The 14,073-nt window shown below is 41.1% G+C and overlaps 1 long non-coding RNA gene across 1 annotated transcript; it reads right to left on the minus strand.

Moving 5' to 3' along the window:
• Nucleotides 1-473: 473 nt before the first annotated feature.
• On the minus strand, nucleotides 474-1,454 carry LOC138657701 (uncharacterized). The gene is made up of 3 exons (XR_011317143.1): nucleotides 1,343-1,454; nucleotides 715-769; nucleotides 474-612 (listed from the first exon to the last, which is right to left on the minus strand). It is a non-coding gene; the product is annotated as an uncharacterized lncRNA (long non-coding RNA).
• Nucleotides 1,455-14,073: the final 12,619 nt, after the last annotated feature.

Consider the following 14,073-nt stretch of genomic DNA (forward strand, 5'->3'; position numbering starts at 1 on the left):
GAATACACTGCAAATACCCACAGCAGATTCTCTGTTTGGGAAAATAAACATTTAGTTAATGTTCACCATAGTGTTCAGTAGAGACACATATAAACAGCTTTAAGTTCTCCACTATATGAATACACTGTGAATAAAACAAAAGCTTACAGAATCAAACTCGGGGATACGTATAAAATCTATTATAAAACAAATGAGAAAGGTGTTATAAACCACGTGTAAAATAAATACACGACTAGGCTATAATTATAAACATGTGTTATTCCACAAAATACGGGAATAATATCAAAACTACAACAAATTAAACTATATTAAACTATATCAAAAGGGGAAATCAAACAAGGAGGGACAGCTGGATACCAGCCGTCAGACAAGGGGAGGGGAGGGGTTACACATTTTGATACACTTTGATAGGGGCGGGGCACCTGTCAGATTGAGTTTGACGGATCATGGCTATTATACACTACTACAGTACAGGTGTATCACACTCCAGAGTAGGCACGCTGAAGCCGTTTAAAAAATCATCGCTATAGTTGCTGATAAATTCATCTACAGCATCGGGGGTGTTCCTGGTAAATTCATCTAGATTATCGGGGATGGTCCTGATTAATTCATCTTAAACAAGAAAGAATAAACAATATAAAGATAATATATAAAAACAGCCCTTAGTTAGAATGGGACACTAACAGATACATGTATATAAATCTTGAAACATACCTATTACCGAATCCGCAACTTGACTGGAAAAAGCCGAAAAATGTTGGGATTCCATCTAAAATAAATTATCTGTGTAAATTTTATGCGCAATCTATATTATCCACACACCACTACTCGTCAAACTCAATTATATACCCCAACAAATAAACTGCTCCCCGTGTATAAATATTCTTATACTAAGCAAATCATGGGTAATACGGCTAAGTCTTTCTATATTAATTATGCGCCACAAATATGATTTATGCGGTAAAACTATATTACACAGCCCCACAAAATATACCGCTACTGTATAAATATGACTATAAATATGTCTATGTTAAACAACACACATGTAGTAAGTAAACGCTGCAGGCGCTAGTTAGGGCGTATTGACAGTTATTAACTACTGTATTACATAAATTATGTTATAATAGTTGTCCGCGGATAAGTCTTTCTATATTAATTATGTACCACAGAATATGTTTTATGCAGTAAAACTATATTATACAACGATACTAAATATGCAGCTATCCTCCAGTATAAAACTAACTTATTAGACAAATAACACCCTTAATTATGGTTTTAGAGATGCATAGTTAAATATAATTAAGCATTTGCGAATAATAACACAACTGTCTTATATACTTACATTTAGAATAGCTTGCTTTTTTTAGTCTGGTCGGACTTCTGGTGGTTGTCTGATGTACTTAGTGGGCCAGCCACCTGTATTTATCCTGAGTGTCAGAAACCAGCTCACCTGTTAACACCCAGAAACACGCCCAGTTACGCCCCCACCACACGCCTGCTGTTAACACCCAGAACACAACCATACATGCAATTAATGCATGCATTAACTCACGCATGATATATCCGGATTAAAACAGGAATTTTTATACAGCTGAATTTCTGAAAGAAGCAGGCTGTTGATTAACGAACCACAATCATTTTAATCAATCATGACGTCTAAATCGTATGATGCCATATTAGAAAAACAATATTTTACATGCCGCGCACCCGGCTCATTCTCGGGTATTGACAAATTATTTAGATCTGCAAGAGCACGCGGTATAAAGAAATCTGATGTTATTGCCTGGTTAAATAAGCAAGACACCTATACGCTACACAAGCCTGCTAGAAAACGCTTTTTGACAAATAAAATTTACGTCTCGGCCATTGATGCGCAGTGGCAGGCGGATCTCGTAAGTTTAATTGACTATTCAAGGGAAAATGATAATGTCAAATACATCCTGACGGTGATTGATGTTCTATCGAGATACGCATGGTGCGTAGCCTTGACAAACAAGACAGGCGCTAGTGTCGCCAGATCGTTCGAATTAATATTTCAAAATGATAAGCGCATACCGAAGAAACTGCAGACGGATCGCGGCAAAGAATTTATAAATTCATCACTCAAACAGCTATGTAATACGTACAATATTCATCACTTTTTTACAAACAATGATGTAAAAGCCGCTATGGTCGAGCGTTTTAATCGCACATTAAAAACCCGTATGTGGCGCTATCTTACGCATCATAATACCTTTAGGTATATTGATATTTTACCGGATTTGCTGCATAGCTACAACCATACGTACCACTCAACGATCCGCTGTAGTCCCGCGTCTGTGTCAGAGAGAAACGTGATGCAAATCTGGCGCAATATTTACAGTTCTACTATTACTAATAAACCGATTAAACCGTCTTTAACGGTCGGCTCTCATGTGAGAATATCGCGCTATAAATCGACCTTCTGTAAGGGCTATGAGAAGACGTACAGCGATGAGATTTTTTTAATCACCGGCGTCTCCAATAAATTTCATAAACCCCTTTATAAAATCAGTGATTTAGCCGGAGAGCCTGTAGAGGGGTCATTTTATAAGGAAGAGCTGCAAAAAATACCTATGGATGAGGATCGTGTCTACAGAGTAGAAAAGATTTTGAGAAAAAAACGTGTCAGGGGTGTGAGTCATTGCTTTGTCAAATGGCTGGGCTACCCCGAAAAATTCAATAGTTGGATCCCGGCCTCAGAGTTGACAGATATATAACCATGGAAGCGGGCTCATTTTTCGTGACATTACCCAGTAATTCGTCAATTAAAATCTACCCTGAAAACACAATATCGGAGTACAATACCAAGTTAGCGCGGGCCGTTCATCTTTCGGCAGATTATGAGGTTGCGTTAACGGAAATACAGTACCCCCATACGTGGAACACGTTTGATGCTTTTGAAGGGAGCTTCTACGCGGCTAAACACGGCGAACCTTTAGTACAGTATCACATAAAATCAGGATTTTACTCGTCCATTCCTAAGCTAGTTGGCGCGGTCAATGCCCGAATAGAAGCGCTGTATTTATCTACGCCTGCCTACAGAATACGGTATGATGAGCTACGCCGCGAGGTGATCCTGACCGACCCATCCCCTATACAGTTTACTCTGGGTACTAAGTTAAAATTTATTTTCGGCCTGCAGACCGTCGATGACTCCCCCGTTGCTTTAATGCCGTGGAATCGCCGCTTTTACCCCGATTCAAAGGCTGGTTTTTATTCGCTTTTTGTATACACTGATATAATTCAGCATCAACTTGTAGGTGACAGTTACGTTCAACTGCTACGAACCGTAGAAGTTAGCGGCGATGATAATGATATTGTCACGGTGCGCTACTCACGGCCCGATTACATACCGCTGTGCAAGCAACACTTTGACTCCATAAACATTACAGTCATGTCGGACCAGGGAACGCCGGTTAAATTCAGATACGGCAAGTGTATAGTGCGATTACATTTTAGACCTCGCCAGCATTGACACGATAAAATGCTGTCCCAAAGGGTGTATGGAGATCCTGCTGTTTATGCCCGCTACTATACTGCACAGTCGGGGCACGGTCTAGAGGGATTCCGCGGGAGCGAGTACATGTATGGCTCTGGACTGGCAGGACTATTTAAAGGTTTATTTCGTCGCGCCGTGCCGCTTTTCAGAAAAGGCTTAGAATTAGTAAAACCACACGTTCGGACGGCTGCCCGGAACATCGCTGCAGATGCCGTGACATCCGCATCGACTGCCCTTATGAAAAGGATAAATACGCCAACCCATCAAGACGGCTCTGGGATAATCTATGTCGCTAAAAAAGCCCAAAAAAGAAAGCGCCGCGTTTGCCCTCCTTTACCGCCGATGCTCATGAATAAAACTACATCCAAGAGACGCCCCCGTCAGAAACGAGTAAGACGCTCTGCGGACGACATCTTCTAATCAGTTACCATGGCTTTCCTGCATGACGCTTCTGTAGAGTGCGCAAAATCTGAACTGGATATTTTTGCCGTACCACCGACTCAAACAAGTATCGAGAAATCTCTATTTGTAGAAGTACAGCCTGTTGCTGCTCTGTCAGACAATGGACCGTTGGAGTTTTACATATCTGGTAGTGGTGATTATTATTATGATCTGAACAACACGCTACTGTACATAAGCTGTCGCATCGTGAAGCAGGATAATACGGCCATCGCCGATGGTGCGCGTGTGGCGCTCATAAACTACCCTCTAGCCACTCTTTTTAACCAGGTCGATATTACTCTGGGAGACCGACTTATCTCACAATCGGACAATCTCTACAGCTATAGAGCCTACATAGAGACCCTTTTAAATTACAGTTCACAGACGCTGGCATCGCAATTTACAGCCGGTTTGTTCTATAAAGACACTGCGGGGCATCATAATGACAGGCGCCTGGATGGCGCAAATGCGGGATTTATCAAAAGAGCCAGTGCTGCCTCTCGCTCAAAACCCATCGACCTTTTGGGACCCATATTTGGGGATATATTTAACCAGCCAAAGTTAATATTGAACGGCCTTGACCTTAAGGTTAAACTGTCAAGAAATAAGGATACTTTCTGCCTCATGTCCGCAGAAGCCGAGCCGCTGAAGGTACAAATCTCGCAGGCGGCTCTCTATGTGAAAAGAGTGCAGGTATCACCGGCTGTCCGAATCGGCCACAGCCAGGCCCTCCTAGCAGCAACAGCCAAGTACGCTGTTGACCGAACATGCCTGAAAGTGTACAGCATCGCCGCAGGGACACGGATCACGAACCACGAGAACCTCTTCCTAGGACAGATACCAAAAACTGTTATATTGGGGTTTGTAGATAATGAGGGCTTCAGCGGTTCTTATACAAAAAACCCGTTGGACTTTCACCACTACCACGTCAATCACGCGGCATTATATCTGGATGGTCAGCAGATACCCGCGAGGCCTTATAATCCTAATTTTAATGCTGATTTAGCCATCAGAGAATATATGGCGCTTGCCCATATATCGGGCAAGCAAAAGGCTGATTGTGCCATGGCGATAGATCGTGAAGAATTTATGGCTGGCTTCACGCTATTTGCTTTTGATTTATCGCCTGATCAAGAGCCTGGAGGCCATTTCTCGCTCATTAAAACAGGTAATCTGCGTGCTGAAGTCCGCTTTGCGATAGCGACACCCCACACGATAAATATGATTGTCTTTGCAGTCAACCACACCATTCTGGAAATTAATAACAGGCGAGAGATCTTGTACGATTTTAATTAAGCAACGATGGACAGTCTGCAGCTTACAGTTGTAGCGCGGACCGATAATTATACAGACCGCATATTCGCCGGTGTGTTTCCGTGTGATTTGCTGCCGGAAGAAAGAGTGACTCAGAGACCCGCGGCATATATTGTGAATACAGACCCGGCGAATCAAGCTGGTCGCCACTGGATATTAATCGTACTCTGCGACGATAAGACGGGCATATTTTTTGACAGTTACGGCTTCCGTGCGGATAATATTATCTTTCCACGCGCTTTTGTGACATTCCTGAACAAGAATTGTTATTCTTATTGTTATCAGAGCGCACAAATTCAAGATTTGTATAGCAGTGTATGCGGTCATTATTGCATATATGTATTATACCATATAGCGCGAGGCTTTCCATTTAAGAAGATTTTACAAAATTTTACGTCTGACATGCAGAATAATGATCGAGCCGTATCAGATTTTGTGACATCAAGATTTTCAGGCGCCGTTATTTGTTCATCGTGTCGTTATCAGATACAGCAAAGATGCATTTGTCAGCATCATGCTGTTAGCTAACTTAAAATTTGAGCTGTTGTTTTATCGTGAGAAATAAATCTTTTAAATTTTTTTTTTTACAATATCGTGTCTTTGGTTTTTATTCGTATAAAACACGCCGCTTCTTACTTGTGTTGTAACATTGGGTCATATTATAACTTGTGTTGTGACATTGGTGCATATCTCTTCTGTGTATATAAGGCAGCCACAAGGATAAAACCTGCTACAATGTGAATAAACACAACTTGCAATGGCCTCAGTAGATAACAAATAACTTTGCAGATGCCATCTTCAGGACACAAAAAAGAGAAAGCAAATATCAATTCAGGTACAATACAAGTACAAATGTGTTATAAAACAAAGTTCTGCTTCACAAAGATCACCAAACAGCATGAGTTTGTACAAAAATATCTGACCCTCAGATAACACAGCTGTTTTCTGAGAAAGCTAATACAAAAAACAAATAACCTCAGATGCCATCTTCAGGACACAATAACTTTTCTGTTTGTGAGAATAAACATTTATGGGGTACGCAAATACAACAACAATTGCTTGACCTAGGTGCTATAAATTGACCTAGGTGTTATGAACCTCTGAACCGCAGTTAACCTAATTTAGATAATGTTCACCATTTAGTTAGTGTTCACCATTTACAAAAACAAATAGACAGCTTTAAGTTCTCCACTATATGAATACACTGCAAATACCCACAGCAGATTCTCTGTTTGGGAAAATAAACATTTAGTTAATGTTCACCATAGTGTTCAGTAGAGACACATATAAACAGCTTTAAGTTCTCCACTATATGAATACACTGTGAATAAAACAAAAGCTTACAGAATCAAACTCGGGGATACGTATAAAATCTATTATAAAACAAATGAGAAAGGTGTTATAAACCACGTGTAAAATAAATACACGACTAGGCTATAATTATAAACATGTGTTATTCCACAAAATACGGGAATAATATCAAAACTACAACAAATTAAACTATATTAAACTATATCAAAAGGGGAAATCAAACAAGGAGGGACAGCTGGATACCAGCCGTCAGACAAGGGGAGGGGAGGGGTTACACATTTTGATACACTTTGATAGGGGCGGGGCACCTGTCAGATTGAGTTTGACGGATCATGGCTATTATACACTACTACTTCAGCGGTGTAGATACAGAGCGTGTCTCACTGTTGGTAATTTTTAATTCATCTAAAAGCTTCCTAGTAGCGGGGTTACCCCGTACAATTCAATCTTTACATTCCCCGTCATTAGGTACCACACGTGGAACTTTGCTACCTAAAAAAAGGTCTCTACCGCTGCTACAAACCATGTGGCTCACGATGTAAAGAATGTACTGGATAAATGCTGTACACGCCTTGTAACGCTATATTAATTATTTTGTAAGAAGTGTAATTGTTCATTGTACTATTTAATGTTTTTACTTTTTATATCCTGTAAGAATTTTTTATAGTGTTGAAATGTCTTTGAGATGCTGTTTTATTGTGAGAAATAAATCTTTTAAATTTTTTTTTTTACAATATCGTGTCTTTGGTTTTTATTCGTATAAAACACGCCGCTTCTTACTTGTGTTGTAACATTGGGTCATATTATAACTTGTGTTGTGACATTGGTGCATATCTCTTCTGTGTATATAAGGCAGCCACAAGGATAAAACCTGCTACAATGTGAATAAACACAACTTGCAATGGCCTCAGTAGATAACAAATAACTTTGCAGATGCCATCTTCAGGACACAAAAAAGAGAAAGCAAATATCAATTCAGGTACAATACAAGTACAAATGTGTTATAAAACAAAGTTCTGCTTCACAAAGATCACCAAACAGCATGAGTTTGTACAAAAATATCTGACCCTCAGATAACACAGCTGTTTTCTGAGAAAGCTAATACAAAAAACAAATAACCTCAGATGCCATCTTCAGGACACAATAACTTTTCTGTTTGTGAGAATAAACATTTATGGGGTACGCAAATACAACAACAATTGCTTGACCTAGGTGCTATAAATTGACCTAGGTGTTATGAACCTCTGAACCGCAGTTAACCTAATTTAGATAATGTTCACCATTTAGTTAGTGTTCACCATTTACAAAAACAAATAGACAGCTTTAAGTTCTCCACTATATGAATACACTGCAAATACCCACAGCAGATTCTCTGTTTGGGAAAATAAACATTTAGTTAATGTTCACCATAGTGTTCAGTAGAGACACATATAAACAGCTTTAAGTTCTCCACTATATGAATACACTGTGAATAAAACAAAAGCTTACAGAATCAAACTCGGGGATACGTATAAAATCTATTATAAAACAAATGAGAAAGGTGTTATAAACCACGTGTAAAATAAATACACGACTAGGCTATAATTATAAACATGTGTTATTCCACAAAATACGGGAATAATATCAAAACTACAACAAATTAAACTATATTAAACTATATCAAAAGGGGAAATCAAACAAGGAGGGACAGCTGGATACCAGCCGTCAGACAAGGGGAGGGGAGGGGTTACACATTTTGATACACTTTGATAGGGGCGGGGCACCTGTCAGATTGAGTTTGACGGATCATGGCTATTATACACTACTCATTTGTCAGTACATTGAGTTTTATCGTTCAAAATTGTAAATCATGCTGCAAAAAAATGAGCCATCATATGGCTGTCAATGGAAAATTAGGCAAAGTTTTGGCTCTTGAAAGAAAGGGAGAAAAAATTATAGCGCTAAAATGGAAAATCGCCTGGTCGGGAAGGAGTAAACCTTTAACAAATGGCCAGGGATTTTGGCCAAGCCAGAATAAGGAAAATTAGTCCCACCTGAGAGCTAAAGGTACCTTCACACTCAGCAACTTTACAACGAGAACGACAATGATCCGTGACGTTGCAGCGTCCTGGATAGCGATCTCTTTGTGTTTGACACGCAGCAGCGATCAGGATCCTGCTGTGACATCGCTGGTCGTAGCTAGAAGTCCAGAACTTTATTTGGTCGTCAGGTCGGCGTGTATCGTCATGTTTGACAGCAAAACCAACGATGCCAGCAATGTTTTTACATGGAGCTAACAACCAGCGAGAACGAGAAGTGAGTCGCCGTTACGTCACTGGATCGCTCCTGCATCGTTCTGGTGTTGCCGTGTTTGACGTCTCTACAGCGACCTAAACAGTGAGGCTGCAGCGATCGGCTCGTTGTCTATATCGCTGCAGCGTCGCTGAGTGTGACGGTACCTTAAGTCAAAGACTTCTCACACAGCACCCTGCTCTGTGCTGATGATAGTCTGCATATGGGTCTATACATATAATTTTATTTTTATTTTCCAAATGAATACATATGATACTATTTTTTATCAAAGAAATAGGGTTTTTATGAAGTACTGTAAGAAAACATTGGATAAATGAACTGTATTTTGGAGCACTTAATCCATCCATCAGAAAAATATTTGGTTGAAAAGCAAAGAATCTATTTCTGCGGCTTGTGCATTGCTTTCCCTATAATTTGGAATTCTTCTCAAAGTTATCAAAGCATCTAGGGCAACCACATTCTGTGGTGTGATAATTCCGAGCATAAAGCATTAGCTCATACAATGTTAACCTATGTGTTGCCAACATTATTTTTAATTTTTTCCTGGACAACTTATCCAAAAAGTAAAGATTGCCAACATTTCTATAGACACAAACCATAATGAACTATAAAGCTTGGAAATAGTATACAGTCTGTTTGTAGAAAAATACACTACAGCAACTATTGTGGACTGTTAAATGTTCATAATTACAAGTCACGTAATCTGGTCAAGATCCTAGATAAAAAAAAACGAGAACACGTAATTTTTTTAAAGACACTAGAGAACAAAAAATAATAATATCCACAGACTGGTTGCCCACCGTTTGTTGTGCATTTTGCAGCACGCAGTCTGCAGTAATAAAGGATTGGATTTAATTATTTTCAGAAGTGGTAGTAATGGTAAATACTCAAGTACACTAGTGCATTGGGCCACGTTCCATTTAAAGGAATTCAAGTGCAAAATTGACTAGTTGCATTACTTATGCAAATGGAAGTAGGGGGCCCTTTGATTAGTAAGGGGTCAGTCTGGGTACCATTTTGTGACCCTTTTTGGAATAGAAGAAAAAGCACAACATGCAGATCTTTTTATTTCTTTCGAAAAACTGATACAAAATGGAATCCAGTAGGAACTATAAGGGCTCGCTTAGGCTACGTTCACATTAGCGTTCCGCTAATGTGCGTCGCTGTTGCGTCGGCGACGCAGCGGCGACGCGCCCCTATGTTTAACATAGGGGACGCGTGCGTTTTTTGGGTGGCGTTTTTCGACACGTGCGTCGTTTCCGACGCTAGCGTCGGACGCAAGAAAATGCAACAAGTTGCATTTTTCGTGCGTCCGATTTTCGTCAAAAAACGACGCACGCGTCGCAAAACGCAGCGTTTTTGCACGCGTTTTGCGCGCGTTTTTTGTGCGTCGTGCCGGCGCGCAACGCTAATGTGAACGTAGCCTCACACTGCCGAGTAGTGCCCAATGATTCTCCCATGCGAGAGAATCGGATGCTATATGCAAATGAGCCTCGGCTCAAACTCTGCTGCAAGCGTGAGCCGAGTGTCATTTTACTGTGCTCCGATTGACTTGCGCCCGAGGATCGGCTGATAGATGCAGAGAAGATGGAGACCTTACTTTCTCCATCTTCTCCTTTCTGTGAGTCGGCATATATTGGACTGCAGTCTGATGTTTTGCACCACACACCCATAGACTTGTATGGGTGCACACCGTCCAATATACTCTGCTAATCGCAGCATGCTGGCTTTTTTTTACTCATGCCAACTCGTCGGCACTGCTCCATAGTATGGCATTGGGCCAACTGCTGTCCCATAAAACATCAGAAAGCACTCATCCGAGTTACACGTTGGCTACGCGACAGTGTGAGCGAGCCCTTAAAATCAATGAGGTCCCTGTGCTTTCTTTTGCATCAGTTTTGCTATGAATCCATTTTGCACATAAATTCCGTTTGTCTATTCCTCTAAACAAATAACAGAAACCGAAATATGAACTTAGCCTTACAAAGCACTATTACTGCCATCATAGCCAACTATGGGCCATACTCTACCTCAGCGCTCCTCTAGTTTGTGCAGACAAATAGGTTTTTCCGAAATGTATAGAGAATATGAGAAAACACTTATTGACAATATTTCATAGAAATGCAACAGAAAGAACTAAACATTTTATTTTTTCATATGCTATTCTTATGATATGACTTTACTTATAGGATTTGTTCTATCTATCTGCTCAGGAGATGTCCACTCCTCATTCAGACAACTTCCTGATTGCTTGGGATTGGGGGCTATTGCTGGATTGACAGTTTGGAGCAGCAGCGTTGTTTTTCCACCTGGATTAAACTGTACGCTCTCTGATTTTCCAGTATGAGGCATCCTCGTCTATGTAGTATTGGAGGAGCGCAGGAGCACTGATACTGGCCAGGATTGGGAGCTCGCAGTGTGCTCTAGTGATCCTGGCCAGCTTCAGTGCAGAGCTTACAAGCTCTATTGGAAAGCACTTGTAAGCGTTTTGCCACTAGGACTAAACCACACCGGTGGCCAAGAACCTAGGCAATGAGCTGTAAACAACAGAAAAGAAAATTAGCACTATCACAGGAACAGAAAGGGAGTAGGGGGTATTTTATTATATAATGGAATCCAACATGCAGTGATGTTACTATGAAGAAGTACAGTGAAATTTCATGACTATGTTTGCTAAATAGAATAATTATGCAACCTGCAATTGAAAGTACATTTAAACCCGCAATCACCTTTATCCCAGTTAATATTCTTCATTTTTTCAAGCAATTAATGGTACACATAATAAGGTGATAATATACATTTAATAGCAGCAGTGGTGCTAGTGAAGCTTTGATGTAGTCTATTATTATACACATATTAGGAACCAAGCCTAGGGGTTAATGATAATCCTTCTGGTGAACCTATAATTATGTATTTGCATTGGATCTAAATTTTTCTTCACTGCAAAATGGTAACTTTGACATCCCTTTTATGGTTAGTAGCTTTGGCCTTTGTCTGGATATTGGTAATCCATGATTTGTTTTACTTTGGCTTCTGTTGAGACGGTTTAATGATTTGCGGCTGTTTAAGAACAATTGATGTGGGTGTACTGGAGTTACTTGACTCCTACACTATGATTGACAGATTGCATGGAGTCTCAGCTTTCCATTTGTTTCAAAGCCAAGTTGGTCCTATTACAGGAGAAGAAAGCATACTAGAGTTGGAAGTGAAAAATAGTTGCATAAAGTAGTAACTTATTCATATATATATATATATATATATATATATATATATATACTGTATATATATATATATATATATATATACAGAATATTCATTCTATTTCAGATGACATTTTTACAGATCCACTGAGTATATATATCTGTATATATATAGACTAGATGGTGGCCCGATTCTAACGCATCGGGTATTCTAGAATATGGATGACCACGTAGTATATTGCACGACCCACGTAGTATATTGCCCAGTCACATAGTATATTGCCCAGCCACGTAGTATATTGCCCAGCTTCGTAGTATACAGCATAGCCACGTAGTATATAGCACAGACACGTAGTATATAGCACAGACACTTAGTATACAGCACAGCCCACGTAGTATATAGCACAGACACGTAGTATATTGAACAGCCAAGTAGTAAATTGAACAGCGATGTAGTATATAGCACAGCCACAGAGTATATACTCACCCTCCGTCCGCAGCTGTCACCGCCGCAAGTGCTGCGCTGTTTCCTGCAGTCGCAGCCGTCATGAATAACTGCGGCCGTCATCACTGACCGCGGCCGCAAATTTAGTCCCCGGCTTTTGGCGTCGGTAGGCCCAACAGCGCCCATGGTCCCGGGCGGCTCCATCTTCCACACGGTGACTCCGCCCCCTTTGCAGCACTTCTGGCCGGGCCTGTATTGGCTGGCCGCGACCCACGGCCGCTAATTTAGTCCCCGGCTTTTTGCCGCGGTAGGCCCAACAGCGCCCATAGTCCCGGCCGACTCCGCCCCCTTTACAACGCTTCTGGCCAGGCCTGGACGGAGTGGGCGGGGACTCACTCTGCATACTTCCTGGCCTCCCCTGCCCTTTTGTCTATGCCCATTGGCTGGCCTCGACCAATGAATATCCGGGACAGACAGGCGGAAGTGCCCCTTAGACAATTATATAGATAGATATATACACACACGTATACATATACACAGTGGAGCTATAAAAATGGTAATCTTAAATAAAATATCCCATACATCTTTAGATTTCATTAGATTTAGGACGGTGGAAGAGGAGTCAGAATATTAGAGGCACATACCATTACCTGGGGCAAGGGAAGTATTTTTTGTCCCTTATCCCATGGACTGTTAGCCCTGTTGTGAATTCTGTTGTCGAACTCCCTCCTGTGGTCGTGAATGGTACTTCGGCGAGTTCTGTCTATGGGCTCCCTCTGGTGGCTGTGAGTGAAGCTGCTGCTTCTGAGGTTCCTTACACAGGTGACGTGGTTTATCCTTTGGTTGGCTGCTCTATTTAACTCCTCTCAGATCGTTACTCCATGCCAGCTGTCAATGTTTTTGCATTGGTTCAGTTCGCTCCTGGATCTCTCTGGTGACCTGCCTTCTCCTGCAGAAGCTAAGTTCCTGATAGTCATTATTTGTTCTCTGTTTTCTTGTCCAGCTGGTTTTCATGATTTTGTCTTGCTAGCTGGAAGCTCTGGGATGCAGAGTGGCATCTCCGCACCGTGAGTCGGTGCGGAGGTCTTTTTTGCACACTCTGCGTGGTCTTTTGTAGGTTTTTGTGCTGATCGCAAAGTTACCTTTCCTATCCTCTGTCTATTTAGTAAGTCTGGCCTCCCTTTGCTGAAACCTGTTTCATTTCTGCGTTTGTGACTTTCATCTTTACTCACAGTCAATATATGTGGGGGGGCTTCTTTTACCTTTGGGGAATTTCTCTGAGGCAAGGTAGGCTTTATTTTCTATCTCTAGATAGATAGTTCTTAGGCTGTGACGAGGCACCTAGGTCTGGTCAGGAGCGCTCCACGGCTATTTCTAGTGTGTGTGATAGGATTAGGGCTTGCGGTCAGCAGAGCTCCCACATCCCAGAGCTTGTCCTGTATGAGGTTTAACTATCAGGTCATTCCGGGTGCTCCTAACCACCAGGTCATAACATAGCCCTTTTTCCTCCTGTTCACTATTGAACCCCAAATTTATGCAAAGCAAAGTTA

This window comes from Ranitomeya imitator, chromosome 1 (genome assembly GCF_032444005.1).
Source record: "Ranitomeya imitator isolate aRanImi1 chromosome 1, aRanImi1.pri, whole genome shotgun sequence".
NCBI classification, from domain to species: domain Eukaryota; kingdom Metazoa; phylum Chordata; class Amphibia; order Anura; family Dendrobatidae; genus Ranitomeya; species Ranitomeya imitator.